This window comes from Ochotona princeps, chromosome 11 (assembly GCF_030435755.1).
Source record: "Ochotona princeps isolate mOchPri1 chromosome 11, mOchPri1.hap1, whole genome shotgun sequence".
NCBI lineage: Eukaryota > Metazoa > Chordata > Mammalia > Lagomorpha > Ochotonidae > Ochotona > Ochotona princeps.
In genome coordinates, this window is record NC_080842.1 from 40453203 (window position 1) to 40470250 (window position 17048).

Here is a 17048-nt window from a genome sequence, read left to right on the forward strand (position 1 = left end):
GACTCAGGAGGCAGATTAGCAGTGACCAGCTGTTTTTGAGAAAATTCAGGCTAATCATGGCATTTAACATATGCGCAAGTGACCTGCATTGCAAGCAGCATGCTGTGTTATTTATGTCATATAAAAGCACATGGAATCTAAACTTGCATGCTGGCATCTCCAAGTCCTTTTTGTCTTCCCTGGACCAAATGTGTTACTGTTGTAGTGATCTGGTGGCTTCAGGTAAGTTCTATCGTATGTTCAAACAATAATTAGTGTTTGTCAGTCCCTTTGTTGACTGATGATTCTAATTCCTCTTTACTCATCTATTTCCTGTTCTTTTCTAGTCTTCATTTGCCTTCCCCCTGGGTATCTGCACAGGCTTTACTTCTGAGAATGACTGCATGTGTATGCTAATGGGTGTACAATGAGATTCATTTTTGCTATCTCCAGGATAGCCGCAGCAGCCTGATGCTTCTTTAGGCTCTGCTTCCTTAAATCCTTGTCATTCTTTTTTTTTTTTTAAAGACTTATTTTATTTTTATTACAAAGTCAGATATACTGAGAGGAGGAGAGACAGAGAGGAAGTGGAGCTGCCGGGATTAGAACCAGCAGCCATATGGGATCAAGGCGAGGACCTTAGCCACCAGGCCACGCCCAATCCTTGTCATTCTTAATGACAGCCCACTGGGTAAGTCTGCAGTTCTGAGAAGTGATGTGCAAGCATCCCTGCCTCACTCAGAAACAAGTTTTGTAGTAGGCTCATGTTTCTTACTATCTATTCATGAAGGGTTCTGAAAGACAAATAGAAGCTAGTTCAGTCTACAACGGAAATAAGATTTACCACATATTGTGGGCATTTGATGTGGCACTTTAGTCACTGCTTGGAACACACAAATCCCCTGTCCAAGTGCCTAGTTTGACTCCTGAGCACTCTACTTCAGATTCAGCTTCCTGCTGTTGTACACCCTGGGAGGCAGAGTAATGACTCCAGCCCTGAGTCCCTGCCCCCACGGAGGAAATCTGCATGGGGTTCCTGACTCCTGGCTTCACCCTGGCCCCATCTGGCTGTTGCAAGTGTTTCATGAGTGAGCCAGTCTAAGGAAGAGCTCTGTTTCTTCCTCTCTGTGTTTCAAATGAAATAAGTAAAAAACTTACAAAATTTTCTCCCAAAGTAGATCATGTGGAGGGGAGAACCTGTGTGAACTGTATGCCAGTGTTCATAGCAACATTATTCACAGTGGCCCTGAAGTGGAGGGCACTCTCAAGGCACCACCAACAGACGAATGAACTAGCTAAAAAGGGTATATACATAAAATGGAATATTAGTCAACCATAAACAGAATTTACGTTCTGATCTTTTTGTTTCTCTCAAAGATTTACTTTTTATTTGAAAGAGTTACAGAGAGATCTTTTCTCTAGTTCACTCCCCAAATGGCCACAACAGCCAGGGCTCAGCCAGGTCGAAGCCAGGTTCTGGGAAACTTCTGGTCTCCCATGTGGATGGCAAGAGCTCAAGCGTTTGGCTTATCTTGTGCAGTCTTTCCAGACCATTAGCTGGGAGTGAGATTGGAGGTAGAGCAACTGAACAGGCATTCACCTGGTGTGCCATAATGCCAGGCCCTATTCTGATATTCTGGTACATGCTCCAATGTGAATAGATCTTGAAAACATGCTAAATGAAATAAACTACACACAAAAGGAAAATATTGCATGATCTTCTTTATATTAATATTTTCACTACCCTGTTCAGATTGCCACCTCTAACTAAACCCTGTTCATTCATTTTATTGGAAAGGCAGATCAGATTTATGAAGAGAAGGAAACACAAAGATCTTCCATCTACTGCTTCACTCCCCAAATGGCCACAATGGCTAGAGCTGAGCTGATCTGCAGCCAGGAGCCATGAGTTTACAATTCTTACCTGTGAGTGCAGAGTCCCAAGGCTTTGGACCATCCTCTACTGCTTTCCCAGGCCACAAGCAGGGAGCTGGATGGGAAGGGTGCAGCCAGGACATGAACCACTGCCCATAGTATATCCTGGTCCTTGCAAGGTAAGGATTTAGCCATTGAGCCATCCCACCAGACCCCTCATATATTTTACCACAATAAATCATGACAGCTAAAAAAATGTATATTAATAATAAAACTACAGATGTGACTTGATTCTTAGTCTGGAAGTAGACCTCTACAGCTATGGAAAAAAGTAAACATTATGAGGAAAAAAGTGTGTAAAGACCTAAAATCCTGAATGAATAGGGTTTACTCAGCGATGGCAAGATGAACATGATGGTAAAGAGGGCCAGACAGGAAAAGCCTTATGCCTTGTGAGGAAGAGCTTGAGAGCTGAGGAGGCACCCCTAAGCTGGAAGCAACAGGAGTGTGAGCAAGTCAGCCTAGGAAAAAATCAGGGCTTGCTGAGGAGATGCGGTGCTGGCGCACTCCACGGAAAGCAGAGGGCCAGGCATGCAGCTGGGTCTGGCCAGGCAGGAGACCACGTGCTCCAGCTCCTGACGCCCGCGCAGGCCCTTAAGATCTGCGGTAGACAACAGGACACCCTCCTCCTTATCTAGGTCCTGTTTCTTGCAAGCTTCACCTGCTCCTACAAGCGCCCATACATGTCCTCCTCTGGGTTCCCATGGGGGAAGCAGCTCCTCATCTTCTGTCGTTGTCTCGCTCACCCAGTAAGAGAAGTGAACAGGGATGAGAAAGATAGATAGAAAGAGAAATCTTCCTTCGCTGGTTCACTCCCTAAATAGCTGCAAAAGCCAGAAGCTTCATCAGGGTCTCCCATTTGGGTGGTGGGTGCCCAAATATCTGGGCATTACCAAGTAGCAAGCCTTTTACCTGGTTAGCCATGTGCTATTTTTTTTTAAATTTCCCCTATGAATATCTTCATGTATTTACCTTTTCAATTCATGTGAACTGTTTCTTTGGGGCCCCGTATCCAGAAGATTAAAAAAAATCCCAGATTACACAGTTGTGGAGTTCCAGAGGAAGGCTGATCTGCGGTGTCACCAGAAACGCAAACCCGCCTGCATCAGGGTTTGCCACCGCTTCGTGTTGCCATTTTTAGTGATTCCATCCCCCACTTCCTTAGCTTCCAAAGCTTTCTCAAGTGTTGAAGGTGTTTCGCTTTTTCCTCAGGTTCCCACAGGGAGGGTGGCGTCGTCAGCGGCGGGCCCTGGGTCGCCACTGCCCGGGCGCCCGCCAGGGGTCAGCGCAGGCTCGGCGTGGCGCGGCCGCCTCCCACAATGCACCGCGCTCGGGGCCGCGGCGGGGGCGGGGCGGAGCAGGGGGCGGGGCCAGAGCCCGAGGGGGCGGGGCCGGGCTGCCGCGCGGGCGGGTGTCGCTGTCGCCGGCCGCCTCAGTCTTCGGTCGGCACCTGTGGGTGCGTGTGGCCAGGTAGGGGGTCCTGCGGCGAAGGCCGCTTCCGGGGTGGGTGAGGTCTCGGCTGTGCGAATCGGGGAGGCCGTGGGCTGCTTCCGTGGAGAGAGAGAGACTCGCCCACTGGTCGCCGGAGCCCGGGCTCGCCGGCAGGGATCTATTTTAAACTCTTTGTCTCGGTCCTTGTCTCCCGCCCCTGCCGTCTCCCCGGCTGCGGGGGGCGGGGGCCGTCCGCGGGCGGGGGTCGCTCGCCAGGCACCCCCGGTGGGTTCGTTCTTCTCCGGCCGCTGGTGTGGGTGTGACCTCCGGGGTGGGGCTGGGTGAGCCCGGGAGGGCGCGGGCTGCGAACGCGTGGGAACTCCAGCAGCAGGTAGGAGGCGGCGTGTGTGGGAGCGGGCCCGCGCCCCTGCCGCGCCCCTGCCGCCGCGGGGTGGCCGAGGGACCCGGGGTCAGGACTGGCCTCGCCGAGGCAGGACGCCGGGGGCGGCCAGAACACACCCAGCTCGCTCCGCAGAGCTGCCCCGGGGCAGTCCCCGGCATCACACCCCGGCCCACCCAGCACCGCCGCTCCACCTCCATCTGGCACCCAACAGGAGCTTTCCAAAAAAGTAAACTTTGGCAGACAGGAAGCGCTGGGAAAGGAGGCGTCCCGGAAAGGCGAGGGCTCGTTGGTGACGGTCTGTCTTGGGCAGTTTCTGGGTCGCACTGGGTAACTGTGTCCACTCAACCTGCCTTCTAATGCCCGCAGCGCTGCCCCGGGTAGTTAGTGTCCGGTTCCAGCTTGACCACTTCAGGCTAGAGTGCTGAGGGGGCATCACCGTTGCCCACTTTCCGCTTTGCAAAGCAGCAGCATTCTCTGGTCTCTATCTTCTATGGTTTTTAACTCTTTAAAAAACTGTATTGCTTTAAAACCCTCAACTCTGCAATATAGATCTGTTCCTGTATCAGCTGATGGGTTTATTCATGAAATGCAAGCATTTTCTTATTGAGTGGTAAAGATTATAGTTGCGGATCAAGCTAAGACACATGCCTTAGGTGAACATGATGGTAATTCACACATGAGCTTGATATAAGGCTGTAGAAGGGAAAGGACGCTACCTTGTTCTAAAACGTTTCTGTCATGGAGAGAATTGAATTCTTACAGTTATATTTGTGCCCTCCAAATGTAAAATGCTAGCAACTGATGCACATCCATTTTTTAAAAGAAAATATTTTATTTTACTTGAAAAAGTTACAGAGAGAGAAGGAGAGAAAAAGAAGAGATTTTCCATATAGTGATTCGCTTCCTAAATGGTCTCAACAGCCAGAGTGAGCTGATCTGGAGCCAGGAGCCAAGAGCCTTTTTCTATTCTTCCATGGAGGTGCAGGGTTCCAGGGATTTGGGCCATGCTCTGCTGCTTTCCCAGACCACAGGCAGGGGCTGGATGGGAAATTGTGCAGCTGGGACGTGAACTGGTGCCCATATGAGGATGCTGACACTTGCTGACAGCCCAGTAGATTCCTTTTTTTTTTTTTTTTTGTTAACTTCTTGTCTCAATAATGAAAAATAAGAAAAAAGAATTTAAACAGTTATCACTTTACTTATACCTAAGGAAAGTAGTAAGTCTAGGAATTGCTAAAAATCTTCGTCAACCAGAATTTCCTAGTAAGCATTGACTCTGTCTCAACGTATTTTCCCTGCAGAAGTGACAGTTCTCTGTTAAACTGTGACATGAACTGCTGGCTTGTACAATGAGTTTTACTGGGAAAATAGTTCTGTTTTCTACATATAATAATAATATTCACTGCAAAGCATTGTGTATTGTGAGAAAAAAGATACAAATCGTTGGACCTGGTCCAGTGACTCAATTGGCTAATAAAAAAAAAGATTTATTTATTTTTATTGGAAAGTCAGAGTTACAGAGAGGAGGAGAGATAGAAAGGAAGATCTTCCGTTCATTGATTCACTCCCCAAGTGTCTGCAACGGCTAGAGCTGAGCCAATCTGAAGCCAGGAGCCAGGAGCTTCTTCCAGGTCTCCCTGGTGGGTACAGGGTTCCAATGCCTTGAGCTGTTCACCACTGCTCTCCCAGGTCACACAAAGGGAGCTGGATAGGAAGTGGGGCTGCTGGGACATGAACTGGCACTCATATGGGATCCCAGGTGTACAAGCGAGGACTTTAGCTGCTAGGCTACTGTACTTGGCCCTAATTTTTTCCTTTTTTAAGATCAGGTGGGGGAGAGGGCAGTGGACTCTGGAGAGATTTTATCGTGCTTGGAGTGGCGAGATTGGCAGTAATTCAGAACGTTTGAACTGTCAAAACCTCTTGAGCAGGACCCTCAGAGCATGCCCCACACCTAGGACCCTGGGATGGCTGTCCTCCATCCCAGGGTGTAGAAGCATTTGGGAGGCTGGGTGTGGCTTCTCTCCTTGTCTCCCTCCTTCCCCCAGATACAGGAAGGAAAAAAAGAGAATGTGGAAATGGTGATCTCACCTACCTTGTTATAGCCCTTGACCCTTATCACCCTAATCAACTATGTAAAATCATCAAAAATAAAAATACTTAATAAATTAAGAGTGAACCAGCAGATGGAAGATCTGTATCTCTCCCTTTCTCTTTGTAACTCTTTCAAAAGAAAGAAATATTGTTTTATTAAAAAAAGATCAAGTGGGGGAGAGGGCATTCTTTTTTTTTAAGATATATTTATTTATTTTTATTGTAAAATCAGATTTACAGAGAGAAGGAGAGACAGATTTTTCCATCTGCTGGCTCACTCCTCGAGTGGCCACAATGGCCAGAACTGAGCCGATCTGAAGCTAGGAGCCAGGAACCCCCTCTGGGTCTCTGACATAGGTGCAGGGTCCTGAGGCTTTAGACTGCCCTTTAGGCTTTCGCAGGCCACAGGCAAGGAGCTGGAAGGGAAGTGGAGCAGCTGGGACACGAACCGACATCCATATGGAATTCCAGTGCATGCAAGGCAGTGATGTTAGCCACCAGGCTACCACACTTGGCCCAATTGACTAAATTCTTACCTTGCAAGCGCCAGGATCCCATATGGATACCAGTTTATGTCCCGACTACTCCACTTCTCATCCTTCTACCTGCTTTTGGCCTGGGAAAGCAGTTGAGGACAGCCCAAAGTCTTGGGACCCTGCACCCGCTTGGGAGACCTGGAAAAAGCTCCTGGGTTCGGACTGGCTCAGCTCTGGCCATTGCGGCCGCTTGAGGAGTGAATAAGCAGATGGAAGATCTGTGCCTCTTCGTGCATCTGATCTGCCTTTATAATAAAAATAAATTAATGTATTTTTAAAAAGATACAAATCCTTGAAAGCTTCAAACAAGGAAAATAATTACCTTAACTAGTGAGTCCAATCATGAGGTCCCTGGGAATGATAATATACACAGAAGTTAAAATCTGAGAAATCATTAATACACGAAAAGAACTACAGGGGCACCATTTGAAAATTTAGAAGGAGTAGTTGAGAGCAAGATGGCTTTGCACAGTGGACTGCAGATGTTTGTAAGCCCACAGCCTAGAGATTTATGGGAAGACAGACTCATAAACAAATCTAACTATAAATTCATGGCTCACTAAAAGTACGCAGATCAGATGTTTCCCATGTCACTTGCAAATAAATGCTATTTAGGTTGTTTAGGTTAGTTTAAGGAGCACTTGACCCCAACTTTGGCACATTTCCAGTGCTCCTAGTGCTTTCTTTTTGTTAAAGATGCAGATTGCAAACTTACCTTTTTTTTTTTTTTTTTTTTTTTAAGATTTGTGTATTTATTTATTTAAAAGGATTACATATAGAGAAAAGGAGAGACCATAAGAAAATCTTCCATCCTCTAATTTCCTGCCTAGATGCTTGTAATGACCAGTGCTGGCCAAGAGCTTCCTCCAAGCCTCCCACATGGATACTAGGGACCGAGGCACTTGGCGCATCTTCTGCTCCTTTTCTCAGCTGAATTAGCAGGGAGCTAAATTAGGAGTGGAACAGCTGGGGCCCTGTGCGGTGGCCTAGCGGCTAAAGTCTTTGCCTTGTGCCTGACAGGGTCCCATATGGATGCTGGTTTGTGCTTCCCATCCAGCTCCCTCATTGTGGCCTGGCAAAGCATTTGAGAATGGCTCAAGGTTTTGGGACCCTGTACCCGCATGGGAGACCTAGAAGAAGCCCCTGTTTCCTGGCTTCGGGTTGGTTCAGCTCCAGCTGTTGCAGTCACTTGGGGGAATGAATCAAAGAACGGAAGATCTTTCTTTCTGCCTCTCTTCCTCTCTATATATCTGATTTTGCAATAAAAATAAATAAATCTTAAAAAAAAAAGGAAGTGGAGCATCTAGAACTTGAACTGGCGTCCATATGGAATGCGGGCATTGCAGGTAGCAGCTTAGCCAGTTATGCCGCAATACCAGCCCAGTAGTTTCTTTTTGTGTTTATCAGGTACCTTAGCTATATCATCCCTGATACTCTAAAAAACTCAACGAATTGCACATTATGAAGCTCCTTTAACAGAAGTTGATGCTAAAGGGCATGTGAAAGCCAGGCCCAGTATCTAGTGTACATCTTTGAAATAGCAGATGGGTCTGGTTGGTCCAGAGATTGGGGCAAGAAAGCCATTCCAGACAAATCTACACCCTTGGCAAAACCTTTCAGGAGCCAGCATGGCAGTAAGAGCCTATCGTTGACTTCTTAAGCAGTTCTCTCTGTGAATTTCAAAGTCCCCTTGAATTAAGCAAATTAAACACCAGATTAACAGGTGATCAGCAGTTCTGCTTCTAGGCTTAAATATCAAAGAATTGAAAGCATGGATTCAAACAGGCATCTCTACACCCAGTTCATAGCAGCCTTCTTCACAGCACCAAAATGTGGAAGTGACCAAAATGTACATGGACAGATAATTGAACACAGTATGGTCTGTTTGGATAGGGGTGAATTACTCCAAATTACTTCCAAAAAGGAAGGAAATTCTAACACAGACTACCACATAGATGAACCCTGAAGCTGTTTGGTTAAGTGCAATGAGCCAGTTACAAAAGGAAATTCTGGATGATTCCACTTGTATAAGACCCCCTAGAATGGTCAGATTAGTAGAAACAGAGAGAATGAGACTTGCCAGGGTGGGAAGCGAGGGAAATGGGGAACTGTTTCAGTGAGAACAGTGTTTTAGTTGGGGAAAACGAAAAGGCTTCAGAGATGGGGAGGAGGGTGGTGATGGCTGCATAGCCGTGTGCAGGGTCTGAGTGCCGCCGAGCTGTGCGTTGAGCATGGTTAAAAGGAAAACATCTGTGTGTGTTCACCACACACACACACAAAACCTTCTGCTTATCACTCTGTGATCAGATTAACAATGTCTGGAAACTTGTGACAAATCTATCGTAAGACCAGGAAATGTAATTTAAAAACAAAACAAAAACTACGTAGAATCCAGCTTAGGGAAAGAGTGCCGGCTGGATTCCTTGATGACAGATCACAGAAGCGTGAAGCTTTGAGACAGAAGAGATGGCATTTACTTCATCCCCTCCCTTTTTTCTTTTTTATGCTTGAGAACAGTGAGGCCCAGAGTTACCAAGCGGTGTGCCCAGGGTCACTAAGCAGGTTTAGGCAGATTGAAAATGCAAAGCCAGAACATGTGCTTTCCTGCCAAACACCCAGTGCCTGGTACTCACAATGACATTGGAGGCTGACAGGCAAGGCTGTGCTCTGGCTTTCTCTTGGGCAGAAAGTGAACCAAGTTTTTTTTTTGTTGTTTTTTTGTTTTGTTTGTTTTTTTAAAGATTAATTTATGTATTTGAAAGAGAGCAAAGGAGAGATGCAGAGAGATCTTGGTCTGCCGCATCCATTCCCCAGTTGGTTGCAACAACTGGATGCTGGGCTTGGCTGAAGGCAGGAGCTTCCTCCAGGGCTTCCGTGGGCCAAAGGACAAGGGGGCAAGGGACTTGGGCCATCTTCTGCTGCTTTTTCAGGTGCATTAGTAGGAAGCTGGTTTGGAAGTGGAGCAGCTGGGACTTGAACCGGTCCCATTAGGGATGTTGGCACTGCACTACAGTGCCAGCTGCAAGTAAAGTTTTCTACGTTTATTAGATTGCTACAGCAAATTCATCGGCTCACAATGACTGAAGAGATTCAGGTGTTTATCAGGTGAATTTGGACGTTGGTCGTCTGGATATTTCGATGGGAAAACAGTGTTATATTAGAAATCGTTATCAAATATTTGAGGACTGATGCTGTGTCAAGTATCCTCTCGAATTTTCAATTTTTCTATTTCGCCAGTTTGATTCTAGATGCTTTGCTGATTGCCTTTGGAAATAAACTCCTGTCACAGAAACATGCTTTAGCTTCTTGCAAGGGTCAGTGGGAAAATGGAGTTGAGAGGGTTGATTTGAGATGAAGGGGATGGTGGCAAGTGCCAAGAGAATAACAATCCAAATGAGTCAGCTGCCCAGAGTTAATTGCAGGATTCTAGTTGGGACTTGGAGCTAAGGACTTACAGGGTACAGGGATTGGAGCCCTAGTCCTCCAACAGAGCAAGTGCAGGAGCTGCCTGAAGTCTGCATGCCTGCATGGAGGATCACAGCAAGTACAGTAGAAATGCACTGATTTACACTCATCTGGCAGGCAGCACCGCAGGCAGCTGCACAGAGGCCCTTGTCTTAGTGCAAGAAAAGAATTCCAGATATGAGAGTCACAGTAAGCATGCTCACTAAGTTTTTTGAAGACACCTGATGTGCTATGCAGGCATCTCGGTGTGCACCTGAGAGCCCAGGCTGCATTCAGACTGCAGTTTTTCTCCTCCCCACTCCCTCTTCTGGCGTATTGCCAGGCAGAGGACTTTCTAGGCATGGTATGTTATATATGGTGTTATTGGACCTAATAGCTTCCCCTGGCACATGGCCTGGAAAATCCTCCCTGAGAAGCGCCCAGCTGGGACCCAGCTAGCAAGGTTATCAGGCACAGGCAAGACTTCTGAAAAGCAAATGCGGCTCTGCTGCTGTGACAGGCTTCTGCGCCTTCCCTCATTCAGCCACACAAAATTGCCATTTTTGTTCTTCAGCCTCTCTCACATGTACCAGTTGATGTCTAACTTCCTAAGAGTCATTGTGAGAATCAGAAACCCTTCAATTAGAAATCTGTTACTGTATTAATTCAGGAACTGCTAAGTGCCAGCTCAGTGTGAATCCTGTGCAAGGAGCAGGAGAGAAGAATGTGGTAAGATGTGGTTTTTGCCCTCAAAAGGCTTGTGACTGGGGTAGAGGAAGACTGCCATGTGGACACACAAGTAAGTATGACGGGCCTGTTGGAGATGTCCCTGGTATGTCGGAGACATGCAGCGTGAGTATGTGCTAGCTATTTGTTAAATTGTAAGACATAAAAGGCTGGTGGTGTTGTGCAGCAAGTTAAAAGACTGTACTGCTGACACTTCGTATGAGCGCTGGGTTAAGTCCCAGTGGCTCTGCCATCCCACCCAGCTCACTGCTAATGAGCCTGTCCAAGTGCTTGGAACCCTACACATGCACACATGAGAGACCTGGATGGAGTTGCTGGCTTCAACCTGGCCCAGCCCTGGCTATTGTTGACACTTGGGAAGGGAAGCAGCAGATGGAAGTTCTCTCTGTAACTCTATCTTTCAAATAAATAAATAAATAAATAAATCTTAAAAAAAATTTTTTAAACATAAAAGTGAATTGTGAAAATATAGTGAAACAGAAAAAAGTCTTGTTGGCACTAGAGGTGAGAGTTTGGGATGGAATTTGGCAGCCGTGATAGAAAAGGATATAGGTTGGATTCCATCCTTTCTGATTCTGCATACAAATTCAACTTTGGAGAGGACTTTATTTATTTATTCTGGAACTAATCTCAAAGAAAGGCATATCACATAGACTCTGTTGGATATAATTTTGAAGATAATCTGTGGACAATATCTTCAAAAACACTGTGTGCCACCTTGGAAAATATAATGCAGATGAATGGTTTTTAGGCCAAGAAACTTCTTAACTTTTGTGGGAACTATTTGGACCAACTGATGAATATATGAAGTGGTTTTTGTTTAGAATTTTAGAGTGCTACGAGTCCAGATACATTGCATCCAGGAAGCTCCCCTAAGTTGCATCGTTAGAAGAACCTGGAAAAATAGGCAGCATTGAAAATGGGAGTGGGACAAGGTCTCATTGACCTGAACCCAGGCCTCCTGAAGGAGAGGGGTCCCTTGACAGGAAGTAAGAGCTGCACCATCCTACAAGCATTTAAACTTCGCAGACAATGGAATAGGTCCTGTGCTGATCTTGAAACAAGATAGGCTTCTTCAGGGATGACAGTGCGTCTTGCTGCTGGGTGATGCAGGGATTGACAACCAGCTAGTGAGTCTGCTTCACACAAAGCAAACAGGAGACTGTGTGAAGGCATGACTTTAGATCAGATGTTAAATAACGATTATAGGAGGCTAGTGTTTTGGACTAAGCTCCTATCCTTGGACCCCCAAGGACTAAACCAAAAATCAGAGTGAGGTCAGTCTCTAAATGTCAGTCAAGTTTCCTATCATCACGCTGAAACTAAGCTGTTTGCCTAAACTTCTAAAAAATTAGAGCTTGAGAGATAACAGCCACATTTCATCATTACAAAGTCTCAGCTGCTATAATCCTTACATGTAAAAGGTAGTAATCAGTGGTTACTTCAATTATGTCAGTGGTTAGCTACACTTGTTTTCCTGTTGCTTGGTCTCTCCCCAGTTTACAAAGAAGGTGGCTTTGAAACAATCAGTCTGGTTTTGGATTTTGTTTCTATCTGTTTCAGACCTTTGACTGTAAAGCCCACCTATTCTGTTCAGGACATTGACACATGAAGTGAAGAGCACCCTGAGTATAGAATCAAAAAGTTCATTAAGGGTCTTGCACTACATTATTGTAATTTTGTCCTTTGAAAGAGATAAAGGTGGATCAAATCATAGCTCTGAGACTGACTACCTATGTGATTTTCACATATTGCTTTTCTGATTCTCAGTGGGATATTAAAATCTACTTTATAATACTTATTTTACCAACTAAAGAGAAAGTATGTATAAATGATAAGTACTAATAATAGTGAAAGCATTTGGTGTCTTTGGTCACATTAGGCACTCTTATGTGCTTGACTTACTTTTCTTTTTGAGATTTATTTTTTATTTTATTGTTATTTAAATATTTATTTATTTATTTATTTATTTTGGAAAGGCAGAAATCATCCACCGGTTCACTCCCCAAGAGGTCATAGCCGCTAGAGCTGAGATGATCCAAAGCCGGGAGCCAGGAACTTTTTCCAGGTCTCTCACACAGGTGCAGGATCCCAAGGGCTGCCCTCTACTGCTTTGCCAGGCCCTTAGCAGGGAGCTGGATGGGAAGTGGCCAGGTCCCAGTTGAGATCCCAGTGCTTGGAGGGGGATGATTAGCCAATTGAGTCACTGTGCCATGCCCTTATTTTATTTTTATTTAAAAGGCAGAGATACACAGAGATAAGGAGAGACAGAAAGAGAACCAGAGAAGAAGAATTTTGTGTCTACCAGCTCACTTTCCAAGTGGTCTTAGTAGTCAGGGCTGGGCTCGTCTGAAGCCAGGAGCTTCTTCCAGACCTCCCATGTAGGAGAAGGGGCCTATCCTCCACTGCTTTCCCAGTGCAGTAGCAGCCAGGACTTGAACCAGCTCTCATTTAGGATGCTGCCTCTGCAGGCAGAGGCTCAGCCTGATAGACCAGCCACAGAGCTGACTACCAACATTATTTTAATAGCAACTCTCTCTAGTAGTTGCTCAGCAAATGGCATATATTAATACTACTAGTTTCAAGTTTAAAAAATAATACAGGTATTAAATATGGCTCATTTTTTTGTTTTGAAATCCATGAACTTAAAATAGTCATACATTTAAAAATGATAGGTAAAATAGGAATAATATCTCACGCCAAATGAAAATGATGTGATGGACCAACACTGCGGCATTTCAAGTTAAGCTACCATCTATCTTGTTTGGGCACTGCTTTCAGTCTCAGCTGCTCGCCTTCTGATCCAGCTCCCAGCTGAACTTCTGATCCTGCACCTGGGAAAGCAGCAGAAGATAGTTAAGTCTCTGGGTCCTGCACCCACATGGGAGACCTGGAGGAAGCTGCTGGATTCTGTCTTTGGCCGAGCCTGGCTCAGCCTTGGCTGTCGTAGCCATTTGGGGAGTGAACTAGCAGATGGAAGATTTTTTTCTCTCTGCGTGCTTCAACTTTCTTTTCTATCGTTTGCTCTGCTTTTCAAATAAATAAATCTTTAAAAAAGAAAACAGTCTGAGATTCCAGTTTATACATTCATCAATAAAGTTGCACGGGAACACATTCATGCCTTTGGATGTTTCCGAGCTACAGTTGCAGAGTTGAGTGATTGTGACAGAAATGCTCTTGGCTGGCAAAAACTAAAATGTTTGTTAAGTAGCCCTCTACTGAAATAGTTGCTGACCCGTGTCCTGGAGCACAACATTCTTGGGCCTTCCCGGGGGCAGTAATGGAATGGAAACTCGGCCAACCCTGGAGTGAGCAACACTTCCCATGGGTGACTGTTAAGAGATATGATCTAGAAGAAGTACAAATCTCGTCCAGTTTGCCAGTGGGCAAAAGCTGTGTCAGGCTCTTCGGGTATCAGCATGGACCAGGCTGAACGGAGGAACAAGACTTGGAACTCTACCCAAGGCTCAAATCAGTTTGGGACTAGAAGTGATTGCAGACCTAGATACCTGGGCTGTTTGTACTCTTTGTTTTTCTGTCCTTGCAATTTTGTTTGTTTATTTTGTATTCAGTTACTTTTCCCTCTGTTCACAGAACTTATCTTTCAAATTCCTAATCTAAAATAAAGCAAAAGGAAAAAAAAATTGCTAGATAGGCCAGGGTGGTAGAGTCCAGACTTCCCTCTGTTCTTAGGCTATATGGTGCCTGGTCTGGCCCCTTCTCACTGGTTTGGACTCCTTTCCAAGTTCTTTTCACACCCAGAAGTGCTCCATGGCTTATGGCACCAACAGTCAGCCTGGACCACACTTGTTGCTTGTCTGTTCACTGCTTGCTTCTCTGCTTCCCACCTGCTATGATTTGAGTGTATCCCTCAAGGGTTCATGTGTTGTAAGCATGGTCCTCAGAGTGGGGGTGGGAGAGGTAATGGGATCTTTCCAGAGGTCAGGCCTAGAGGCAGGTGGAGAGGTCACTGCAGTTATTGCTTTAGGAAGAGATGATTGCTTGTCTCATGGAGTAAATTCTCAAGAGAGCAAGATGTTAAGGAAGAGCAGACCTGGCTTCCATCCCTCTCTAGGCTCCCATCCATGTGATTTCTTCCACATGCCCAGTAATTGCTGCCATACCATCTGCTCTAAGACCCTCACCAGCAGTGGAACCAGTGGGGCTCTTGGATTTTCAGCTTCTACCACTGTAAGCCACACAAAGGTCTTCTCTTTATACGTTACCCAGCCTCAAATATTTTGTTAAAACAAGAGAAAACAGATCAATACACCATTGTTTTCACTTTCTCTGCTTAGAGAAAGCAGGCTTCAGAACACTGCTGAAGTGTTGTTTCCTTGGCAAGGTCCTCCTTGAGCCTTTCTGCCCATCCTGGAAGAGAGGGCACTGCTAGCTGTCTTTTTGCCCCACTCTTCCTATTACAGCACCTGTCACTCTGTAGGCGTCATTCACTGATTGGTGGATTCTTTCTTCAAATCTTAGCAGCTCTCCTTGCTCCTGAGCCACGGTCAGCTAGATGGTGTGAAGGCTGGGAAAGAGCACTTGGGAGGCAAAGAGGAAGGAGGTGTCTAGCTCAAGAACCTAGAATCCATAGCTAATACACAGGACTCAGAAGTGAAAACTCAGGCAAGGGAGGCTGAAGGTGGCGAAACTCCCACTTTCCCCCCCCCTTTTTCTTTGTGAAGGACAGTGAATAATTTTGCAGGGAATACCCTCAATTAGAAAGACCAATCTGCTCAATTAGAAAGACCAATATACTTTTCAAATAGAGTAGCATATTTCTATAAAGGTGGATATTACAAGACTACAATAACATGGTCCAGAAACTTGATTCTAGAATGGCATATAAGGAAGCAGTTGTTTTGGCATAGGGGCTAAGAAACCACTTGGATTTACCCCCTTTGCAAATGAGAGTCCCAGCTTGCTTCTGACTCCAGCTTTCTGCTAATGTACACTCTGGGAAGCAGCAGTGATGGCTGAAGGACTTGGGAGCCTGTCACCCAAGAGGCAGACCAGGATTGAGTTGGCCACTCTTTGTGTTGGTCAGCAGGGGATGGAGGATCAATACAGCTCTCTCTTTCTCTCTCTCTCTCTCTCTCTCTCTCTCTCTCTCTCTCTCTCTCTCCTTCAGCTCAATAATTGTAAGCAATGTTTATCAAATATAAGAATAGAACTTGAAAATGCAAATGGCTAATGTTACTGTTGGATGAGGTCTTTTAAGTACAGATGTCTTGGGCCCAGCGTGGTAGTCTAGTGGCTGTAGTCCTTGCTTGCATGCGCTAGCATCCCATATGGGTGCTGTTTAGTATCCAGGCTGCTCCACTTCCCATATAGCTTCCTGCTTATGGCCTGGGAAAGCTGTAGAAGATAGCCCAAGACCTTGGGACCCTGCCCCCACATGGGAGACTTGGAATAAGCTCCTGGCTCCTAGCTTCGTATTGGCTTAGTTACCGCTGTTGCAGCTACTTTTGGAGTGAACAAGTGGATGGAAACTTTTCTGTTTCTCCTTCTCTCTATAAATCTGACTTTCCAATAAAAATAAATAAATCCTAGAAAAAAGGGTGATCTTCTTAAAACAAAAAGTACAGATGTCCCATTGCTCTCAACTCTGTCTTCTAGTCTGGACTCTTGAAAGAACCTTATCTAGTAGCTCCTTGCTGTTTCATCGCTCCAGGGGCTCTAACTGCTCTTGAGCAAACTGTTGCCAGTAACTTGGATTGCTTAATTAGATGGTCACTGAGATCTCAAGATTTTTTTTAACAAACAAAATTTGAGTTTTTTATTTCAATACCTAGATTCATGATCTTAATCTAGCCTACTGAACCACAAGGGGTTCCTAGGCCCTGCGACACAATTTCATAAAATCCTAAGATAGCAGTTTTGCTATCCAGAAACTTAGTGTTAAATTAGCAAACTGGAAAGTCTGTATTTCAGATTATTGGTAAAAAAATATTGCAGTAATAACATTTTTAAAAATATTTATTTATTTTTATTGCAAAGTCAGATATACAGAGAGGAGGAGAGACAGAGAGGAAGATCTTCTGTCCAATGATTCGCTCCCCAAGTAACCACAATGGCTGGAGTTGAGCAGATCCGAAGCCAGGAGCCAGGAGCTTCTCCTCAGGGTCTCCCATGCCGGTTCAGGGTCCCAAGGCTTTGGGCCGTCCTCGACTGCTTTCCCAGGCCACAAGCAGGGAGCTGTATGGGAAGTGGAGCTTCCGGGATTAGAATCGGCGCCCATATGGGATCCTGGCGCATTCAAGGTGAGGACTTCAACTGCTAGGCCACCGTACTGGGTCCTATTTTTTTTATGAAATACATCTTGTGTAAGTCAGTTGTCTCATTGTAACAAAATATTCACTTTTATATTTTATTCTTCTTCAACTCATCAAAATTTGCCAAAATATATAGTTTCTGTCACCAAAGGGGACTCATATCTCACCGTTAACCCTTGTGAATGTTTTAGTTCACTTTATCTT

The 17048-nt window shown here is 45.4% G+C and overlaps 1 protein-coding gene across 1 annotated transcript in view; it reads left to right on the forward strand.

Moving 5' to 3' along the window:
• Positions 1–3319: 3319 nt before the first annotated feature.
• Positions 3320–17048, forward strand: part of EXTL3 (exostosin like glycosyltransferase 3) — a 118123-nt gene continuing 104394 nt past the window's right edge. Inside the window, exon 1 of the mRNA XM_058670070.1 lies at positions 3320–3384. The gene's annotated coding sequence lies outside the window, so the exon portion shown is untranslated. The remainder of the gene's footprint in view (positions 3385–17048) is intronic.